The sequence below is a fragment of the Xenopus laevis genome, chromosome 9_10L, assembly GCF_017654675.1.
Source record: "Xenopus laevis strain J_2021 chromosome 9_10L, Xenopus_laevis_v10.1, whole genome shotgun sequence".
In the NCBI taxonomy this organism is placed as follows: Eukaryota; Metazoa; Chordata; class Amphibia; order Anura; family Pipidae; genus Xenopus; species Xenopus laevis.
The window spans coordinates 60,918,234-60,938,205 of record NC_054387.1 but is presented as its reverse complement, the minus strand read 5'-3'; the positions used below and the strand labels follow the sequence as shown (position 1 = coordinate 60,938,205).

The 19,972-nt window shown below is 41.2% G+C and overlaps 1 pseudogene; it reads left to right on the top strand.

Moving 5' to 3' along the window:
• The first annotated feature begins 16,952 nt into the window (after positions 1 to 16,952).
• LOC121398330 lies at positions 16,953 to 19,028 on the top strand (annotated as a pseudogene).
• Positions 19,029 to 19,972: the final 944 nt, after the last annotated feature.

Sequence of the window (19,972 nt, the reverse complement as noted above, 5' to 3'; positions counted from 1 at the left end):
TTTGTCCCCGCTGATCAGAATCCCTGGATTTCATTACAGGCAGCTGTTAGAACTGATACAATAGTTGCTAATACTCCAGAAATGCTGCTAAAAAAATGTATCAACTAAATGTTGCAAAATTGTAACAGTTCAGAGCCTGCGCCTGAATTACTGAGCTGCCAGACTCAAACACCAGAGACATGAACATTCAACTTTAAACTTAGATTTTAGAAAAACAGTAAAAAAAATTAAATAATGGAAAGTAATAGAAAAAAGTCTTTATTTCTCGGGAACAATCTGAAAACAACTGAACTGAAAAAAGTGTTTGGAAGGTGAACAACCCCTTTAAGTGAACAGTCCTCTACACATACCATTAAACAACTTACAGGGCTATTCCATCTCCAGCATAAGCCACTGTTATGGGCTTATTTCAATCTACTCATATGCATTAATTCATGCTGAAATTCCTTGATAGCATAAGCAAATTCTACCTGCATTTGGTTGCTTGGAGGTTGATGCCTCACACTCCTGTTAAGTGATCACCACCTTGGAGCATGCTACCATAAGTGATGTGGTTGGGGGTTTCCACTTTTCCTGAAATCATACTGGACTTCCTATATTTTTACCCCGTTTCTTTTTAGTAACTTTGGCATCATGCATCATTTTAACTGGCCGGGTGGCAATCTTAGCAAACACAACAGTTGCTCAGCCAACCAAACAGCTCAGCAGTTTATTAGGATTAGGTTTTTTTATGGTTGGCACCTAGCTATTTCACCAGCCTAGATGGTAAAGTACTGCCTAAGCATGGGGTGAATGTGCGGGCATGTGTGTGCACAAATTTCGAGGCCAGCATACACAACAAATTACGGTAAGCACGAGGAATTTTGTGTATAAACACAAAATTTTGTTTTAATCCTGTCTAATCCCTAGTGGTCTTTCAAGCATAGAAATTGATACAGTTCTTGCCTTGAGCACCTTTGCCATTTGGCCCACCTTGCACTCTACCATAGGTGCAAAGTTGGCCAAAAGGCAAAGGTGCTCAAGGCATGCCCCCATTGCATTGATTTTAATTTTTGTCTGAAGGAGCCCATCACACGCCATAACTCCCCCCCCCACACCTGTCCCCAACGAACAAGATAAATCTTACAGTGCTACCTTAGCCGGAGTTACAGAAGGACTAGGCATGCAGAAGAGATAAGTGAAAATCATATCACACTTACAGGGATTTTCATTTCCTGGACTGAAACATGGCAGTAGGCACCAGTGGGTTAACCCCCCCATCACGTGACAGGAATTAGCAAGGCAATCAATAAATTTAGCTCCCCACTCCACTAACCCATCCTCATTGACTGAAAGCAGAAAATCCTCTTCCCACATATCAGATCAGTGGGCACGAGTTGGATTTAACAAGCTTACACACTAAGGAGGGAACATCAGGAAACACTGCACCACTATACAGGCCACTGCCTCCCACTAAGTCGGAATAACTGACGGAGACCAAACTCCACCTTATTTCAGCATCTAAAACCCCTAGAATAAAGGGCACTGTGCATTTTCAGATGTCAAGGGTAGACCCAGAATACTGTAAAAGAGAACCACAGAACAGGCATGGTGACACTAATGACCTAAACAGCCGAACCCAAAAAAGGACAATAGTTTCATAACTTACTCACCCCTCTGACAGTATGATAATCCTCAATATGTAGTAAGGCTTTGCCTTAATGATTCAAGGTTTTTTTTTTGCCAAAAACACTCGACAATTGATAAATAACCCTTAGGGGCACATTTATCAAGGGTCAAACATCGAGGGTTAATTAACCCTCGAATTCGACCCTCGAAGTTAAATCCTTCGAATTCGAATATCAAATTTGAAGGATTTTGCGCAAATACTTTGATCGATCGAAGTAAAAAACAAATCGAATGATAAAATCCTTCGAATCGAACAATTCGAAGGATTTTAATCGATCGATCAAACGATTTTTCTTCGATCAGAAAAAGCTTAGGAAAGTGATGGGGAAGGTCCCCATAGGCTAACATTGTACCTCGGTAGGTTTAAACTACCGATGTATGTAGTCAAAGTGTTTTTTTAAAGAGAAAATGAGGTCCAAATAATGAGCAATTTCAACATATATTGATAGAAAAGGACAACCTCTGGATACGTTGGGGGTCCTAAAATTACTTTGCTGTGGGGCCCAGTAATATCTAGCTACACCACTGGATATGCGTCTGCTACTGTTGACAATTATCACAGTAGAACTTTTTTTGTAGTAATACACTTGTCGTCTTTTTGCATTTTCATACAAGGGAAATGGAACCATATTTTGCACTTAGAGCATTCAATAATGTTTTTCCTAGGTCTGCATATATATATATATATATATATATATATATATATATATACCAATTATTGTACAAAAAAACGCACACTCAGGTCTTCTCAAAGGTGAAAAAAAAACAAATTTATTACGACGTTTCGGCTTCTGTACTGAAGCCTTTCTCAAGTGGAGTGCACAGTGCAATTAATCATCCATATTTAAACACAAAATGGCGCCAAGGCCCACCATGTGATGTCATAGCATCATGTGAGCGTCATCAAGTGAATCGTGTATAAGTTTAGCATATTATAACAGCATTCCCCCTATAGAGCAGAACTTGGAATGTCCTGCTTCTAAGGAGAGAGGTTTGTGCCATTAAAAACCATAGATTCAAAGTGCATTAAGAAGCATAGTGTTACCGAGTGTAAAGAAAGTTCACTCTAAGTGGCCCAAATAAATTGCGTGCTGATCATCACTTACCCCAGAGGGAACACGAATGTCAAAAGGTATGCGCTCCATATCGCCTGTACGGACAGAGGCGTAGTCCACATTACAGCCGGGCACCCCCTACCGCTCCTCGACGCCCCGCCAGACTTACTCATACTCCCGGTGCGTGCCGAACTCCCCATAGAACTCTGCGTCTGGATCCGCCTCCTTTCCAGTGCCGGGTAGCGCCCGCACGTATCATCTGTAAGCCCTGTACAGTCCAGGCAGTTCCAGACCCTATTGTTACTCGCCACTACGTACCATCTCACACCAAGGGGACTAAAGCTAGGGTGAGAATACATCCCACTCAGCCTGTTCCCTAGCGCATGATCATCTGGGTGGGCTAAGTTAACTCAGTCCAAGTGTTATGTATTCTTTTTGGCACGGGACAGTCCAATGCAAAGAGACCAGGGAGGTAAACGGCAACTTAACCCATCGATGCTGGCTCTGTGGGGTTGTAATATTTTAAACATACGAAGATTCTGCGGGGTGTCCAGCTGTGGGATACGTCTTACCTGTCTGAGGCCTGTCAGTCATCTCTACCATTCATTCAGTGTTTCCATGGGGTCAGAACATAGCAACCATGTCCTGTAGTTCATATGATCAGATTCTGTGAAAAAAGGAGAAAAAAAGAAGGATAAAATCAAAGCAACCTTATATTATCAGCTCACATATTTAAAGTTATACATTGTTTCATATGTTTTAGCTGCAACGTCTCATTCTTGTGACATAATGTTGCAACCAAGTAGTCCACATATTTGTCATTAGAAGCATCCTGTCCAGAGGAAACAGAGTATCCAAATAGCTAGATAGTGTGTTTAGACAGTCAGTATGTTTGACAAGGAAAGTCCATTAGTCATAGTGACCCTTTCTCAATAAAAAGGGGACATAGGAAGAGTTTCATTCAGTCCTCTCGGGGCCAGTGTGTCCAAAATAAAAAAGTGTATAAAGACATTCACAAATTCAAGAGACAATTGAAGTTACGAGACTTTTTCAAGGACAATACAGCCGTGGGATCCCCAAAATTCAAGGGTAAGAGCACATTTGAACCCCCTAATACAGCCCCAGCCATCTCCATCTTCTCTCAATTATTAAGTAATGACTCTAAGGAAATACATCAAAAAAAGAAAACATTTTTTCCAAATTTATCTCAGGAGGAGAGGGGGGCTCTGATTTCTTTGAAGGAAGACGAACAACTAGTCATTAGACAAGCGGATAAGGGGGGTGCGATAGTTCTGTTGGATAAGGATTACTATATGAGAGAACTAAGAGGGCAGTTATCGGATACTAACACCTATATCCCTTTAGAAAGGGATCCCACGATGAAATATAAAAAAAGCTTGGACTCTCTGGTCAGGATGGCTTTATCTGCGGGATGGATTGATAATAATACAAACAATTTTCTGGTAACTGAACATCCAAAAATTCCATTTATTTACACCCTCCCTAAGATCCACAAATCCTTGTCCACACCCCCAGGTCGTCCTATTATCTCAGCAATAGGCTCCCTCTTCCAACCTGTGGCTCAATACTTAGATTTCTTCCTCCAGCCCTTAGTACAGAACATGGGTTCCTATGTTAAAGATACAACACATTTATTAAACCTACTAAGGGAGATAAGGGTCCCAACGGATTGCCTACTAGTGACAATGGATGTTTCAAGTTTATATACGGTCATTCCACACAGTAGCGGCCTTGAGATATGCAGAGCAGCCTTACAGGACTCACATCAGGGATCCCCACCCATAGAATTTCTAATTGCTTTACTGGATTTGGCATTGACACACAATTATTTTTCATTCAATGATTTGTTTTTCTTACAAGTGTCCGGGACAGCGATGGGCTCAAATGTAGCTCCTTCTTTTGCCAATTTGTTTATGCAAGCGTATGAGAACCAATACCTACTACCTCTGGGTGGGGATAGGATTGTGCTATATAAACGCTATATTGACGATCTACTATTACTCTGGCAGGGGACTGAAATTGAACTTATTGATTTCCATAAGGCTCTCAACAGTCTAGACTCCCCCATTAAGCTGACCATGACGTATGACAGATTGAGGATTGACTATCTTGATGTGAGTATTTATATACAGGACAATAAGCTTTGTACTACTTTATTCAAAAAACCTACGGATAGAAATAGTCTTATCCAAGCACAGTCCCACCATCCACCACACATGTCCCGGGGGGTCCTGTATTCTCAATTTCTGAGGGTCATCAGAAATAACTCTGACCGGACAATGGCAGAACTGCAACTCACCACTTTGGCAGAACAGTTTGCTTCCAGAGGCTATTCAGGGGTCCTCATCAACCAGCAGTTAGAGAGAGCTCGTCTTCTTAGTCAAGATGATCTACTACAGGAACAGACTAAGACACCCAAGGAGGGTGTTGATCCTATTTTTCTGACAGATTGGACAGACGTCAGTCCACGAGTTAGGAGGGCTTTAAAGGACCGTTGGGAGGTTATTAATACTGAAACTGACTTACCCTTCTATGGAAAAAAGGCACCTATGGTGGCCTTTAGGGAGGACGCAATTTAAGCGACATGCTAGTGGTGAAAAATTTCAGTAGGGGTGACAACAAAGGAGGTACCTGGCTTAATCGCCCTCTGAAACCTGGTTGTTACAAATGCGTGAATTGTTTGACCTGTGGAGGAATGTCACAGGGCACCTTCTTCACACACCCAAGAACGGGGACAAAACACAAAATTAAACACAGTGTAACTTGCACTTCTGACCATATTGTATATATGGCCTGGTGCCCATGTGGACTTCACTACGTGGGCAAAGCCTCTACAACCTATCGGGAACGCATGAATAACCACCGCTGTGCAATTAGAAGTGCTCTAACTACAGGAAAGGCGGACCAACCGGTTCCCAGACATTGGCTCAAAATGAAACACACAGTCCCTCAATTTAGGCACATGATAATAGACCATGTGCCCATTCCCAAGAGAGGAGGCAATAGGGATCTCCTTTTATTGCAAAAGGAGTGCATGTGGATTTTTATTTTGGACACACTGGCCCCGAGAGGACTGAATGAGACTCTTCCTATGTCCCCTTTTTATTGAGAAAGGGTCACTATGACTAATGGACTTTCCTTGTCAAACATACTGACTGTCTAAACACACTATCTAGCTATTTGGATACTCTGTTTCCTCTGGACAGGATGCTTCTAATGACAAATATGTGGACTACTTGGTTGCAACATTATGTCACAAGAATGAGACGTTGCAGCTAAAACATATGAAACAATGTATAACTTTAAATATGTGAGCTGATAATATAAGGTTGCTTTGATTTTATCCTTCTTTTTTTCTCCTTTTTTCACAGAATCTGATCATATGAACTACAGGACATGGTTGCTATGTTCTGACCCCATGGAAACACTGAATGAATGGTAGAGATGACTGACAGGCCTCAGACAGGTAAGACGTATCCCACAGCTGGACACCCCGCAGAATCTTCGTATGTTTAAAATATTACAACCCCACAGAGCCAGCATCGATGGGTTAAGTTGCCGTTTACCTCCCTGGTCTCTTTGCATTGGACTGTCCCGTGCCAAAAAGAATACATAACACTTGGACTGAGTTAACTTAGCCCACCCAGATGATCATGCGCTAGGGGACAGGCTGAGTGGGATGTATTCTCACCCTAGCTTTAGTCCCCTTGGTGTGAGATGGTACGTAGTGGCGAGTAACAATAGGGTCTGGAACTGCCTGGACTGTACAGGGCTTACAGATGATACGTGCGGGCGCTACCCGGCACTGGAAAGGAGGCGGATCCAGACGCAGAGTTCTATGGGGAGTTCGGCACGCACCGGGAGTATGAGTAAGTCTGGCGGGGCGTCGAGGAGCGGTAGGGGGTGCCCGGCTGTAATGTGGACTACGCCTCTGTCCGTACAGGCGATATGGAGCGCATACCTTTTGACATTCGTGTTCCCTCTGGGGTAAGTGATGATCAGCACGCAATTTACTTGGGCCACTTAGAGTGAACTTTCTTTACACTCGGTAACACTATGCTTCTTAATGCACTTTGAATCTATGGTTTTTAATGGCACAAACCTCTCTCCTTAGAAGCAGGACATTCCAAGTTCTGCTCTATAGGGGGAATGCTGTTATAATATGCTAAACTTATACACGATTCACTTGATGACGCTCACATGATGCTATGACGTCACATGGTGGGCCTTGGCGCCATTTTGTGTTTAAATATGGATGATTAATTGCACTGTGCACTCCACTTGAGAAAGGCTTCAGTACAGAAGCCGAAACGTCGTAATAAATTTGGTTTTTTTTCACCTTTGAGAAGACCTGAGTGTGCGGTTTTTTGTACAATAATTGGTTTACATAATTTTTGAATACCGCACCTAGGCAGCTGTTTTTTGCGTACAGGAGTGCTCCAGTTTTGCGAATATATATATATATATATATATATAGAGTTGCTTTGGGTGTCCGCACTCGATCTCCAATAGAGTAGAGGTGCAAGATCAATGTTCATAATATGCAGTAGTAATGGATCAGCACACTCATTTTAGAAGTGATTAAAGTGTCTTTATTGGTAACACAGCATTGTTATCCACAGGATAACAATGCTGTGTTACCAATAAAGACACTTTAATCACTTCTAAAATGAGTGTGCTGATCCATTACTACTGTATATATATATATATATATATATATATATATATATATGAAAGCAGCAAACCCGTGTCATCTCTATTTTTATCAAAACTTTTTTTAATCTGTGCATGGTCTATGAGGAAACATTGTCATATTCCCTCTCTCAAAATATTTAATCAAATGTTCTCTTATCTCTTCTTGACAAAACTCAGTGTTGGCTAACTCAACACCTTCTGCAAGTGCAACAGCATTAGCCACTGCAAACAGCCCACAATTATTTGCTTAATGACGTTTGTGAAGCAACAATCGCTTCTCACTACTAATACTGGTTGATCTCTCTTCTGCATTTGACACTGTGGACCATCCTCTTCTTCTCCAGTCCCTCCATTCACTTGGCCTTTGTGACACAGCCCTGTCCTGTTTCTCTTCTTACCTCACTAATCATTCCTTCAGTGTCTCCTATAATGGAGTAGCATCTTCTCCCCTTCCTCTTTCTGTTGGGGTTCCTCAAGGCTCTGTCCTGGGCCCCTTACTATTCTCCCTCTATACTTCCTCCCTCAGCAAACTAATCAACTTGTATGGTTTCCACTACCACCTCTATGCTGATGACACTCTATCTCTCTATCTATCTATCTCTCCTCTCCTGATCTCAACCCAGAACTCCTAACTCTGGTCTCCTCCTGCCTGTATGCTATCGCTATTTGGATGTGCAACGCTACCTTAAAATGAATCTCTCTAAAATGGAAATGGTTCTCTTTCCTCCAAATAACACCATTAACATCCCGTAAGTATCCATCATAGCTAACAATTCCACTATCACCCCATCTCGCCAAGCCTGGTGCCTTGGAGTTATCCTAGATTCTGCCCTGTCCTTCACTCCACATATCCAGTCACTTATTAAATCATGTCACTTCCACCTAAGGAACATATCCAAAATACATAATTTATCACCCAAGATGCTGCCAAAATTCTTATTCACTCTCTCGTCATATCACGTCTAGACCACTGTAACTCTCTTTTAATTGGCCTTCCCCTCCAGAGAACAGAAAAAAGAGTTCCCAAAAAAGAGGGACCCCTAAAGAGAGTCATAAACGTCGCACCATCCAATTTAGTACATCAAGAACATTATTCGTGAAGTGAGAAAAATGCCACTAGACATTGTTGTCCATTGTTGTGAAAATTCATTATAATAAATGATGTGTATCATGGAAAACACCTTTGTTTGTGGTTTGTTCAATCACTTGTGTGTTTGAAATTCATATTTGTGAGAAATTCATTGAGTATATAAAATTAATTGCTATATAAAGTGCTCTAGTGCCAAAGAGTGTCACATATATGGTAGACAATTCGTGATCCACTGATCTCCGATTGCTGAGTGGACTTTCACTTAAAACATTTAATTGTTTTATTTTAAAAAAAAAAAGAGGGATTTCATGAAGGATAATTCATTAAATTAAAAACAATTTAAAAATACTCGATGTATAATGATCAGGTGTATAATTGTAAGGGGAATACCTGTGCGGCGGGGTAGCCCGCTGGCGCCATCTTGGTCTCTAGGGCGCGCGGCACGCCTCTTAAAGACGCAGGCATGCTGGCATGTTTGCGCCAGCACGTTTTGGCGCACGTTTGGCGCGAATTTTGAATACTATTTAAGGGCCATTCTGTGTACAGCCCTTTGCCCGTGATAGAACTTGTTCTAGTGGTTTTCCTGAGGCAGGCTTGTGCGTCTGGCTTGTAAATTCTGATCTGTTTATCCGTGTTTGACCCTGCCTGTTTCTGAATACTCTCCAATCTGTATCCTGACCCTTGCCTGCATACGACAACTCTCCTGCTTAACCCCTTGATTGACTACCCGGTTTTGACCCTTGCCTGCCTGACGATTCTGATATCCGCCTGCCTCGACCCAGCCTGTCTGACCATCCGCTTGCCTAATTCTCTTGTACTGTGACCTTCGGCCCAAAAGACTCTGCTTCCAGCCGTGCCCCTTTGCCAGCCAGAACATCTCGCCTTGTACCCCTCGTTAAGTCCAGGTGGCACCCAAGTAAGCTGAGGGCTCCTCCCGAAGCCTAACGGTGGTCACAATACTTGTGAAGCCGAGCCGAGACCAGGGTGCTTGGCACTTGTTCTGGTATTGGGTGCCGGCCGTGACACTAATATTTGGGATGCTCAGTGTGCAACACTGCTAATACATCGACCCCACCTTGATCTTACATCCACCTATCAGCCCTCTTAAAAAATATATGTGCCAAGGAAAGTGGTCGGAAAATTGTAGAGTGGTGGTATCAAGCGAAAACTTTGGTGGCAAAAAGATATAAAGTTTAGTAACAAATATGATCAGACATACGTGCAATGCAGTCGTTTAGTCTGTCTAAAGATTTGGCATATAAGGCAAAAATGAGCGAAAACAAGCCGAGTCTGGTGTGCCATTAATTATTCCTGCCACTGTGTCCTCTCAGAGGCTGCTATATCAGTGAGGCCTAATCCCTATAGCTAGTGCGTAGAGAGCAACAACAAATAAGGTTCATATGCCCAATATCAAAAACATGTGGAGTATTTCCACCAAGTTTTTCAAAAATTAATTGACCGCCGTTTACAGCTAACCACCACCCATGCGACCAATTCCTTTCCCCACTTGCATACGCAAGTTTCAAAAAATCAGCCGGAGCTGTATGCCTGACGCGCGTTTTCGCCACGAGGGCTTTCTCAAAGGCAAGATGGCGAGTTACTCTCGAGATCTTTACATAGTCGCATTCATCTCTATTGGATGTGAGGGGTCACGTGTACTTACGTCAATGCGACGTCACAGCATGTATTTTTGTATCAATAGCCTGCCATACATCAGTGATACTAAGATTAAAATGAGCATCATTAGCTTCATTATAATTAGAACAAGCTATTTTATAGTGAAACGGGAGCAAAAGAAAATAGCAAGAAAAAGGGAAATCGATCATTATAGATTATAACATAATTGTTTATTTTGGGCAAAATAAAGAGAAAACGATGGGGAAAGTATTTCCATGGAAATAAAAATAACCATGTACCTAAGAGTAAAATCGGTCACTAGTTATCTGCCAATGAAAGTATGTAATGATAGACTTTCATTCAGGCCACTTGGGGTTTGAGTGCCAAGTTCGTAGATCCATCAGCATTCCTTTGATAATAGTACTTGGTCCAAATTACCTCTTCCCAAAGAGACTTGTTCTAAAATAGTGACTTCCATCCCATCAGATTTACCATCATGGTGTAAATAAAAATGTTTGCCCAAAGGTGTTACTCTCTTCATTTTATGTGTATCTTTATCCACTGTAGTATTTAGTTGTCTTTGTGATTGTAAATTTCTCATTGTTGTAAGTGTGGACTTTATACCGGATAAATGTTCTGAGAACCTTATTTTTAAAGTTCTCTTTGTTTTTCCTATGTATCTTAATTTGCACGGACATGTGATCATATAAATTACTCCTGAAGTATTGCAATTATTGAACATATTGAAATATTGTACCGTCCCAAATCTATCAGTTATTGTAGTGATGTTCTTTATATACGGACATATATTACATGACTCACATGAAAAGGTACCTTTCGGGCACTTGGGAGAATGTGGTTTCCTTTTTTTGTTACTGAGATGACTCCAGAGACTGTCACCTCTCCAGTCCATAATGAACACTGCCGCAAGGCTCATAAACCTTTAGCAACCGCTCCTCCTATGCCATGCCACTCTCTACACTGGCTTCCGCTGCCTTTTAAAATAATCCCACACTCCCACACCTAGGGGCACATTTACTTAGCTCGAGTTAAGGAATAGAATAAAAAAAACTTGGAATTTCTAATGGTTTTTTTTGGCTACTTCGACCACGACTTCGAATAGAACGATTCAAACTAAAAATCGTTCGACTAGTCAAAGTACTGTCTCTTTAAAAAAAACTTCGATCCCCTACTTCGCCACCTAAAACCTACTGAACCTCAATGTTAGCCTATGGGGAAGGTCCCCATAGGTTTTCTAAGCTTTTTCTGGTCGTAGAAAAAGGATTTAATCGTTCAATCGAACGATTTTTCGTTCAATTGAACTGATTGCGGTACATCCTTCGATATTCGAAGTCGAAGGATTTAACTTCGACAGTCAAATATCGAGGGTTAATTAACCCTCGATATTCGACCCTATGTAAATCTGCCCCCTTGTGTCTTATTCCCTTTAGACTGTAAGCTCTTTTGCACAGGGCCTTCATCACCTTTGTACAGGTATTGGTTGTGATGTATGTAACTCCATATTTTCTTTGTATGCAATTAATGTGATTTAGTTGCATAAACATTTACTTTACAGCGCTGCAAAATATGCTGGCGCTATATAAATAAATGTTAATAATAATAACATCAAGAATTTGATGTTCACTGACAAACAAGGGGGCATAAAGCTTATTTTTAATATTCCTGGGAAGTACGTAAATGTCATTCATAAATTGTCACCCAATTCCATTACTGTGTGATACAACCCAGTGGTTTCCTAAGTGATGTATCTGAATAACATTATTAACACTAACATCAACTACAGAAGTGGCCAGATTTAAAGTGTCTATGTGACCAGCCATAAATGTGTAATGTTGAGCTATAAGATATAAGCTAGCATTATATTGTATTGTCGTTGATCCATTTATCAATGCTAATATTATCTGTGTGTTTGTAGTTTAAAGGAGAAGATAGGAGCACCGGCCCGGGGTTTCAGGCAAGTCAATACAATCACTAGGAGGTGCCTAACATTTGGCACCCAATAGTCCACAAAGACTTTCCTTCTCCTTTAATTTAATCGTATTCATTATTACCCATGTGGGTTTTATTTGGGTTTTCAGCAGTGGGTTTTATTTGGGTTTTCAACATTTTTTTTTTTTTTTGAGGGGGGGGTTTCAATGATTGGCAATCCATGGTCTTGAGGGATATGCAGAGACCTCTTCCACAATTTCTTTGGAGCAAAAAAAAATACATTCTGATTTTAGTAAATAACCCCCTTAATGTAAGAAAATGAATGGTTTTCTTAGACCAATGTTGAAAAATTACTACAGTGATATTTTATTGAAAGATTTCTTTTTTGAAGATACATGTCCTTAAAGGGATTCTGTCATGCTTTTAATGGTGTCGTTTTATTTCTAAATTACATTGTTTCACTGCAAATAATTCACTTTACCATGTAAAATGTCATTCCTGAACCAACAAAAATATTATCTTTTATTTGTAATATTGGTGTGTAGGTCATTTTGCCTGGTCATGTGATTCCAGAAAGAGCCAGTGCTGCACTACGGAACTGCTTTCTGACAGGCTATTTGTTTTTCCTACTCAATGTAAGCGAAGAAGTCGCAGTGGGACATGGAATTTAATACTGAGTGCTGTTCTTATATCTACTGTACTCTAGAGGTTATCTTGTGTCAGGGAGCTGTTATCTGGTTACATTCCCATTGTTCTGCTGATGGGCTGCTGTGGGGGGGGGGGGGTAGCCGGTAAAATCACTCCAAATTGCAGTGCAGCAGTAAAGAGAGACAAACTTAAGCTCCCCATAGACGCGACGATTCTTCTTGCCGAACGACCGATTTTAGGGAAGCCTGACCAATTATCTTGTGGTTAGTGGTATTCGAACGATGGTACATCTTACGATTTTTCGGCCGACATCTGTCGGGAAATTGATCGGCCAGGTCAAAAAATCTTTGTCGAGGGTGTCCCTTATCGCCTCTACTTTTTATTATGGTCATGGAAATTTTACTTTCTCACATTAGACGTGACACTGATATCTCAGGAATAATAGCGACTGGTGTAGAATACAAATGTATTGCATTCGCGGATGACCTGCTCTTGTGCATAACAAAGCCTACTACTTCTCTTCCTAAGGTAATAGCTCTCATGAAGGAATTTGGAGTTTATTCTAATTTTAAGGTCAATTACACGAAATCAGAGATTCTAAATGTAAACTTACCTCTCTCTAGAGCTCGGGAATTAAAATCAAGCTTCCCATTTAAATGGGCGGAGCCCTCCATTAAATACTTAGGGATACATTTAAGGGCAGATATGGAACAACTATATCAGGATAACTACTTGCCATTGCTGACCTCTTTGCAGAAATTGTTAGTGCTTTGGGAGAAACTTAAACTATCTTGGTCGGGTAGACTCCAAGCCATTAAGATGACCTTTATGCCCAAACTTTTATATCTTATTCAAGCTCTTCCAATTACAGTCCCGCAGGCATTCTTTAAATCTGTTAAATCTATGATTTCCAGATTTATTTGGATTGGGAAAAACCCTAGGCTAAAACATACTCTCCTCATATCACCGAAAGAGAAAGGTGGTCTCGGCCTGCCAGATTCATATCTTTACTATATTGCTTCCCACTTGGTTAGAATATTGGATTGGAGAGAGGGAATTAGAAATAAAGACTGGCGGATTTTAGAACACGCGACAGTGGGTTATCCATTAATCAACAACCTATGGACAGATTTGGAATTTGTTCCGAAGGAGATTTTTCAGCACCCATTAATAGGTGCTACACTTCGGGAATGGCACAAAAATAAACTCACTTACAAATTAACTATGTACCCTTATATATTGCAGCCATTGACCTTCAATCCCCAATTCCCACCAAGCATGGAAAAAGGGGCTTTCCAAAGATGGGGACATTGGGGCTCAAAGGTGACCAAAATATGTGACTTCATTAAAAATGGGAAAATCATTGCTTTGGCAGAGATACAAAAGAGATGGGGTTGCCATCCCAGGGATATCTGGAGCTATACTCAGTTACATGTATTTATTCGTTCAATTGCACTTAGAGATTGGAAGAGATCTGAGACTTCCTGGGAGACGTTGGCGTCCTCATCAATAGACATTACCAAACCTCTTTCCAAAACATATAAATTACTGATTGAAGCAAAAGGCACGAGCCTGAACCATCAACGAATGGAATGGACTAGGGAGTTAAACTTTGTATTCTCGGATAAAATGTGGACTGACATTCTTAAACTAATATATAAAACGAATAGGGCTGCCAAAACGAGAGAAGCAATTTATAAGTTGGTTACTCGATGGCACTATACGCCTATGAAGTTACGGAAAATGTACCCTAATAGTTCGGGATTATGTTGGAGGTGTAACCTTGCTGAAGGGAATCATACTCATGTGTGGATAACTTGTTCTATTTTACAATCATTTTGGAAAGGGGTATTGGAGACAGTTAATGCCGTAACACAATCTAACTTCTCGCTAGATAGACCAGAATCTATTTTATTTAATATACATCACGATAACAAAAACCTAATAAAAGACCCACTTACCTTGCACCTCATGCAATCAGCTAAAGCTTTAATACCCCGAAAATGGAAATCAATCGAAGCTCCGTCAATAGGAGAATGGTTACTGAAAGTTGAGGAAGTGAGACAAATGGAAGAGATTACCCTTCTCTCTCACAACCAAAGCAAGGCATATTGGGAGACTTGGTACCCATGGATTTATTTTTGTCGAAACAACTAATAGTAAATTCATACGGCTGTTTAGGGTCTTCACCCTCATTCTGTCCAGTCTCGAAAATCTTAACTTCTTCGGTGGGAATACAGTAATAATGTGACCTTAAACGTGACTTAGCCTTATAACATTACACCTATATGAGGTCTAGACATATACTGTAGAAGACATTGCATGTGTGAAAAGTTTGATTACAGTAATAACTTGCTGTTTACCTGCTACACTGTTATTGGAATTTTTTGCTCTGTATATTTCTGCGAATGTTATGGAAACCTGAACTTGTTGCCCCCCTTTTCCCCCTCCTTTTTTTCTTTCTGTTCCCCCTTTTCTTGAAATTTACCTAAATAAAGAATTGTTAAAAAAAAAAAAATCTTTGTCGGCCCCAGTGCAATCTCTCTATGTTTGCAGGGCCAAGCAGGCAGCTCCCCTTTGTTTTCCTGGTAAATTGGTCTTTTTAGTTGATGGTAAATTCGTACGATCGTTCTGAGAAGATCGTGGTCTCACGATCAGGATCTGATCTTTTAAAAATCTCAACATCTATGGCCAGCTTTAGAGCACAAGCCACATGATTGGGGGCACCGGGGAAACTGACAATATGTCTAGCCCCATGTTAGTTTTCAAAATTAAATATAAAAAAAATCAGTTTGCTCTTTTGAAAAATGGATTTCAGTGCAGAAGTCTGCTAGAGCAGCACTATTAACAGATGTGTTTTCCCTTGACAGTATATGGCATACTTTGTATTCAAAAGTCAATAAATCCTGGAACAGAAGGTTTACTCCAGGAAACCATATATTTCTGAACTTATTGGTTTCTATAAAAACTTACGAAAATTCAGAAAAAAATCACCTAAAAACTTTGCAAGTTGTATCTCCATTAGCATTAGGTACCAAGAGAAACCACTGTGAATATGAATGCCAGGGGTCCACTGAATAGTTTGATGCCCATTGTCAATAATCTGGTGGTTTATACCAGCGTTTTTCAACCTGTGTGCCGCGGCACACTGGTGTGCCGCAAACTAATGTTAGGTGTGCCGCCTCACCTCTGGAGTCGGCTTTGCTGCGCGCATGCGAAGGCCGAAGTGCGCGGACCTGACGTGACGTCATGTGACCTGCGCGTGCCTGGGCTGGTCAGGGAAGTCGCTGGCTGCACTGCGCGCAGCTTCGATGTGTGACTGTGCATAGCAGAGCCTGGCAGAAGCTGGTAGGTTATTAGACAGTCCAAGTTTTAAGTGTTTGCCCAGTGGGCACTAATAAAGATCGCCTTGCATATAATGTCTTTCATCTCTGCTTGGGATTATATTTTCATATTTTGTCCTCTAACGCAGAAGGCACTTGTAAGTAAAAAAAACTATTAAGTTCTTACAATTATATTTCATCTGTCCACTAAACAATTTTTGATCATCAATCTGAGAAATATCACTTTTGTGCCTGTGAGATTTCCACTGTGTATTGTATTCTATAGCCAGGCTATTATGGGCTTATTCATTGAGCACATTTCAATGTAAGTATATTTTTATAACGCCCCTTGGTATATGCAGAATGTTAAAAGTTTTACAGCGATTACATGTGTCGAATGTCTTATTCAAATATCCTGCTTTACACACAGACCAGCTTTAAAGGGGAAATGCTGCAAATATCCTGCTTTACACAGAGACCAGCTTTTAAGGGAAGTGCTTTTTTTTCTCTTAACGGGACAGGCAGTGAAACATTCTCTTTTGGGTGCTATATAGACTGTTGCCTCTATTAGTCTGCACACATCCCTGCCTCTGTGTCTGGGCTACTCACTGGGCTACTTCCAATTTCTTTGTAAAACATTTGATTTATTATTTTTTTTTATTGATTATTTTATTTATTTAGTACTTACACCTTACTTAAAATTTAGAAAGAAGGAAAATGTACATGGCACACCATGGGAGGCAGATTATCTCCTGCTGTATACAGGAGAAACATAAACATGATTAAAATGTGCCTAATGTTTCCCCCCTGCAGAACTGTGTTTGAAAACTCATTGTAAAAATTATCCAATTTGTGAACGACAGTGAAAGTGATGGATATGTTTTTGAAGAGGAAAAATGCTGACTCTGAACTGGACCCAGATGAAGGCCCTAGTATGAGTGGAGGTCAAAAGAAAGCAAAGACGGTGACGTCAAGCAAAGTTTCTGGCACGAGGCAATACAACGAAAGCTATCTTTCATTTGGATTTACTTTTACAGGAGATGCAACGACACCGATTCCGTTGTGCTTGGTATGTGGTGAAAAGCTCTCCAACAGTGCTATGGTCCCAAGTAAACTTAAACGCCATCTCCAAACTAAACACCCTTCACTTCAAAACAAAAATGTGGAGTATTTTGTTCGCCTGCGTGAACACACGGAGAAACCGCAAAGGTAAATGAGAGAGCCCTTAAAGCTAGCTACCACGTCGCTGAACTTGTGGCTAAATCAAAAAAGGCCCACACTGTGGCAGAGCAATTAATACTTCCTGCCTGCAAAGCCATTGTAAATGAGATGCTCGGACCCGAAGCGGCTAAAGAAATAGCCAAAATCCCTCTCTCAGATAACACGATTTCCAGACGTATTGATGAGATGTCTGCAGACATCGAAAGTTTGGTTTTGGACAAGATCCGTATCAGTAATAAATTTGCATTGCAACTTGATGAGTCTACTGATATAAGTGGACATGCTCAACTCTTGGCCAATGTGCGTTTTGTGGATGGAGACGCAATCAGAGAAAACTTTCTATTTTGCAAGGTTTTGCCAGAAAAAACAACAGGAGAGGAAATTTTTCGGGTCACATCAGAATATCTGGAAAAAGGAGGACTTAAGTGGGAAAACTGCACGAGTGTCTGCACTGATGGAGCTGCAGCCATGGTCGGGCGCACCAAAGGCTTTGTAAGCAGAGTGAAGGAAAAAAATCCAGATGTGATCATTACGCACTGTTTTTTACACCGCGAAGCCCTCGTAGCCAAGACTTTACCAGCAGACCTCGTTCCTGTGTTGGATAATGCTGTGCGCATGGTAAACTTTGTGAAGTCACGACCTCTGAAAAGTCGCATATTTGCGGCTTTGTGTGAGGAAATGGGAGCGGAGCATAAAGCCTTGCTGTTTCATACGGAGGTCCGATGGTTGTCGCGCGGCAAGGTGCTGGCCCGTGTGTATGAGCTGCGAGAGGAACTTAAAGTGTTTCTGACAAATGAGCGGTCCGATTACGCAAAGCTGCTTGCAAGTGATGAGTGGTGTGCAAGGCTGGCATAACTGGCAGATATTTTTCATCATCTGAATGAGCTGAACACACGAATGCAAGGCCAAAATGAAAACCTGCTTACAAGTACAGATAAAATAAATGGATTCCGTTCAAAGGTGCAACTCTGGCAGCAACATGTGGAAAGTGGCAATCTTGAAATGTTCCCACTCACCGATAAATGGAAAGATGTTAATACTGCTGTACTGTGTGAGCTAATAGCTAAACATTTGAAAACTCTTCAGGAGAAGATGTCATTTTATTTCTCTTCAGCCTCCACGGAGTGCCTTGACTGGGTTAGGGACCCATTCAGCTCAGCATCAGCTGTTGGAAAGGACATGACTTTACAGGAGCAGGAGGAACTAACTGAACTGAGACAAGATCGTGGTCTCAAGCTAAACTTTGCTGATCTACCTTTGGACAGTTTTTGGTTGGCAGCTGTCAAGGAGTTCCCCATGCTGGCCAACAAAGCTATTTTGACATTGCTCCCATTTTCCACAACATATCTGTGTGAGGTGAGCTTTTCAAGCCTGACTGCTGTAAAATCTAAAAACAGAGAAAGACTGAGAGCTGTGGAGGAAGATCTTCGTGTGTGTCTTTCATCGATTCCTGCCAGGATATCAGCTCTGTGTTCATCCAAACAGGCCCAGGGTTCACACTGAGTGAGTATAAATATCAAAGATTATAAAATACTTTTTTCTTTGTGTTTATTTGATTCCTATTAAGGATGTTATAAATATAACCGTCATTCTTCAATGTTTAAAAAAAAAAAGCTTATTTTAACAATAGCACTTATATTGTTAATACAAGCTTTTTTTCACATTTTCAGCTGGTGGTGTGCCGCGGGATTTTTTCAATGAAAGAAATGTGCCTTGGCTCAAAAAAGGTTGAAAAACACTGGTTTATACACCGTAAAATGGGGGGCGGGACTTCGGCTATTTGGACGGGACTTCGGCTATTCGGGTGGGACTTCCTGGTAAGGGGGGCCCGGCTAATTTGAAATGTGCAGCACAGTCAGCCCCCTTGAGGCCTGGTACAGTTGTACCCTCTGTGCCTCCCTGATGGCGACCCTGCCCTTTTTTGACAAATGGAAGACTACCTACCATTGCCATAATCTCACCTCCAAAGACACAAACATAGAGGTGACACATGTTGCCTCACTTTCTCACAGTCAGGAATACAACTAGGGACCCAAACAACAATGGCAGGCATACATACGGTACCTAGGATTCATAAACAATGCCTTACACACCTCGAGACCTCACCTGCTGCAACAACACACTCCAATCTGATACATAAGTTTTCCTACACACTGTTCTAGAATCAAATGCCCCCTCCCACACAGACATAAACCTAAAACAGCTCATCAAATTTGACCACAAACCGTACCCTCCACACTTGGACATCAAAATACTTGTGCCCCCCATAGGACTAACCCAATATACCCTCAAAATTCTGGGTAAAAAAAAAAACAAAAAAAAACAGCACTACAGAATTTCTAAGCACACAAAGACACACAAATAAAAATCCAGCGTCACCAAAAATGATCTAACGCACCAAAAACCTCAGCTCACTCCAATACTCCTCCACAAAGACACAACATTCATACAGCAAATAATAAAAGCAACCCACATATAAGCAGGCTCCAATAACCCGCTAATATGAAGGACACACACCTTACAGAGAGCAACACGCGTGTCATAGATCCACAGCCTCCACGAACTGAATATTATTCAGCATTTAATTCAGTCCCAAGAAAAGATACGAATGCTACCCTAACCCAGCGCAACCCAATACACACGAGGAGCTGCATTCCGGCACTGACTTTAATAAAGAGATCGAC